Source organism: Myotis brandtii, unplaced genomic scaffold, assembly GCF_000412655.1.
Source record: "Myotis brandtii unplaced genomic scaffold, ASM41265v1 scaffold157, whole genome shotgun sequence".
NCBI lineage: Eukaryota > Metazoa > Chordata > Mammalia > Chiroptera > Vespertilionidae > Myotis > Myotis brandtii.
In genome coordinates, this window is record NW_005355708.1 from 873,795 (window position 1) to 877,336 (window position 3,542).

At 58.6% G+C, this 3,542-nt stretch overlaps 1 protein-coding gene across 1 annotated transcript in view; it reads right to left on the minus strand.

Annotated features, from left to right (window-relative positions):
- The window catches only part of LOC102263278 (40S ribosomal protein S26), an 11,510-nt gene extending 10,251 nt beyond the window's left edge, over positions 1-1,259 (minus strand). The window contains exon 1 of the mRNA XM_005861955.2: positions 1,255-1,259. The gene's annotated coding sequence lies outside the window, so the exon portion shown is untranslated. The remainder of the gene's footprint in view (positions 1-1,254) is intronic.
- Positions 1,260-3,542: the final 2,283 nt, after the last annotated feature.

Below are 3,542 nucleotides of genomic sequence, written 5' to 3' on the forward strand. Positions count from 1 at the left end.
TGGGCGCTGGTGGCTGTGTCGCCGGGACTGGCCCTGCGGAGCCCGAGCCCCTCGGCACATTTCCCCACGCCCCCCTCCTGACGTCATGGCAGCTTCGCTCCGCCCATCGGGTCCTGTGGGAGGACGGGGGTGAGCCGAGTGGAGGATCCTGCCGGTGGCGGTGGCGGTGGGCACAGCTCATCGGCGTGGGGCACGGACTGGGGAGGGGGGGGCAGGGGGGCTTCATGCAGGTGAGAGGGGAAGGTCAAGCGACTTCAGTCTGCCTCCCCATGGCTCGGGACACGCACTGCCTACCCTCCGATTTCACAGAATCTGTGCTGTGTCACCCAGCGTGTTCCAGGCAGCTGGGGTGGTGCCTGGGTAACCCAGGGGCGCCTGGGCACCCCTCAGTCGGACAAGTTTGCAGAGCTGTGTCTACTGTGGGCCATCCCTGGGCTCTGGGCGCCAGGCCCGGGAAGGGCAGCGAGGCGATGGGTCCAGGGGGAGCTCTTCTCCCCGCACGGTCGGTGTGCGAGGCACTCGGGCTCCCAAGTTGCAGGCGGAGGCTCAGGCTCATCCGGACTGTCCCGCCTTCACACAGACTGTCCGGGCTTCAGGCTTCACACAGCCTGGAGGCGGTGGCTGCACGGAGTCCCCTCAGCAGGCACCTGCTGGTCCCAGCCAGCAAGGCCTCTGCTCCTTCCCGCTGCGAGGGAGCAAAGGGAAGCCAGCAAGAAGTGGGAGTTATGGCGCATCCAGTTGCAGCTGTTTATTTTTTTGACTGTGATGATTCAGCCTCTGTTCCAATAGTTTAATAAGTCATAATCAATCCGCAGCCTCTCCGTTCTCACCGTCCTCCACGGACACACACACACACACACACACACACACACACACACACGCTCACGCTCCTGAGGACACTTGTAGAGAAAGCAAACACCAGCTGGTTTTCTCCGTGGGCTGAGTGGCCTTTGCCTGCCTATCCTATTCCCTGATTTCCAATTCGCCAGTGAAAAGTCCCAGTCCCAGGCTTTTCAGCAGGTAGGGTGAGCCCTACAGATGGGCGAGAGACTGGGGGAGGGGACCTCTGGGGAAGGGAGCAGTCAGCTGGGCCAGACTGCATCCTGGGGTCCCCATGTGAGGGTGGAAATCAGGGATTTTCATGGGCGGAATCTCTGAGGTGTTGGTGTGCAACCTCAGGAGTCCCCTGGTGAAATTGGAAACCCCTCCCCCAACCCCCGCCCACCATACTTGAAGGACAAGGAGAGACTGAAGGAAGAGCAGACCGCTCTGATTGGTGGGTGGCAGTTCTCATGAGCAGGGGAGCCTTCACAGGAAGCTTGTGTTGGGCGGCCATAAGACGAGTAGATCTCTACCCCTACCGGTGGGCATCTTAAAACTTTATATAGAGTCCTTCTCGGGGCTCCGTTATGTAGACCTTCCAGGGTGAGGGGGGAAGGATGTGCTCTCTCAAGGCTGAGTCCTTGAAGCGGCTGCGAGTGTGGGAACAGTGTGTGGAACATACATTCCGAGGACAAGAGAGCGGGGAGGAGGCTCTGACCTCTGGGTCCAGCTCTCAGGTCACCGGGTGGTCACGTCTTCTCAGTGACCAACAAAGCTCTTTACCCTGGATGAACCCATACAGTGAAGCCCCCTTTGAAGCCTTTCTCTGCGATGTCGTCCCTTTACCCCCCGCCCCCCGCCCCCAGGAGTCAGGGTGAGTGGGCCACCCTGGAAAAAGTGCTGGCCCAAGCCACCTCACACTCACCCATCCCTGCTGCAGGGCTGGACGAATGGGGTCTGAACAGCCTTGACCTTGACAGCAGAAAGGGGGTAATGAGAACAACTGTTGATTTTGTACAGATAATATAGGCCTCCCCTCCCCCCGAATGCCTTAAAGGTCTGACTGCCGCCCCCTGCACTCAGCAGCCACCCTCGGTCCAGTTCCCACTCGACTCTGAATGGCTCTTCTTTTGACTTGCCCTCCACCTGCTGAATGAAGTCTGCGCGGTCACACCAACACGGCCACGGCCTCTCCTTCCCTTCTGCTCAGCTAGTAACTAAGTAACCAAACCTTGAGCCAGAAAAATGGAGGGGTTGCGGAGCAGATAACCTCCGCACTGGCTTGTTCGCTATCTTTGAAGCAATTAAATAACACCCTTCCCTCTTCCAGCGGTTATCAGAGAGGCAATAGACGGCAGGAAATTAAGAACAGGAGCAGGACAAAGGGCCAGGCTGGTGCTCAGCCCGGAGCGTGGGAGACGCTGCCCCCAGGTCGCTCTGGGTGAGGAGTTCACAGGCGAGGAGCGCCGAGGCAGTGCCCAGTCCCAGTGGGTCAGTGGGTAATCGGGTAGATGGGGGGAGGTTACGCTGCCACCAGTTTTCTGGAAGTGAGCCTGGCCATGACGCCTGGAGGAACCCGGAGAGCCAGGCGTGGGTTGGACCGGGTTGGGCCTGCGAGCACCAATCCCAGCAGCCAGTGTGGCTTGCTGGTACATCGTCTCCTGGGGGATGCCAGGGATGGCGTTGGCCATTGCAGTGGGCAGAGTGTACAGCTGTGCAGAGGAAGAGAAGGTCCCTGGCATCACGAACATGTCCCCTGGCCTTCCTGGGACACTCCTGTGCCCACCCACAAACCATCTGCATTTTACCAACACGGAGAGGTCAGCTCCCACGTGCTGTCTCCGAGACTAGGTCTAGAAGCTGGTGGCATGCAGAATCCTTTCTGACATCGTGGGTCCTGGTGTTGAGTTTGGAAAATATGGAATATGGTCATTTGACATTTTTTAAAAAATTTGGCCATTAGGCCTGGTGGATTTGATGGTCTCTTCAGAGGCAGAAGGCGTTAATGTGGGACCTTCCTTCGCTTCTCTCTCCCCCGCCCCTGGCAGGTAGGAGTCTGGCCGGACACTTCACCATTTTTCTCTGTTAGCATCCTTGGTCCCCGGGGAACACACTGGCTAAGAGAGTGAGCAGCCTTAGACTCTCTCCGGAAACCGCCCCAAACAAGTCTAGCATCAGGGCTCATGGTCAGAAGACACCAGGGCTTAGATGTTATTCCCTTTTCTCTTCCCTTCCCCATTTTTGCAGAAATGCCCATAAACATAGAATCCGGGAGCCGGGAATTCTCCGGTTGGTGGCCCCATCCCATCAGTTTACAGGCGAAGACACCAGACGCAGAGAGGCCTGGTAAGCTGCCCAGGCTGGAGGGAGGGAAAGCCTCGGGGTTGAATCAGCTCTCCTGGGCCGCAGACACCTGCCCCTTCCGCAGGGACAGCCCCCCGGGGAGTGCGAAGCCTGGTGGCCAATGGCTCTCATCCTGGCCTTCGTCCTGTTTCTCAGCCCTTGACAAGGAATCGGAAAACTCGTGGCCACCCCTCGATCTTTCCCAGAGTGTGCTTCTGGAGCACTGACCACGCCGCTCTGTAGAGGAGTCTGGGGACTCGGCCCGCTCCCTCCTGCCCTTGGAGGCCCCCCAGGCTTACTAATAACACTGGCAGGTGGCATTTACTATCTGCTCTGTGCGCGGGGAGCTGGTTGTTTCATACATCCCTTATCTCACG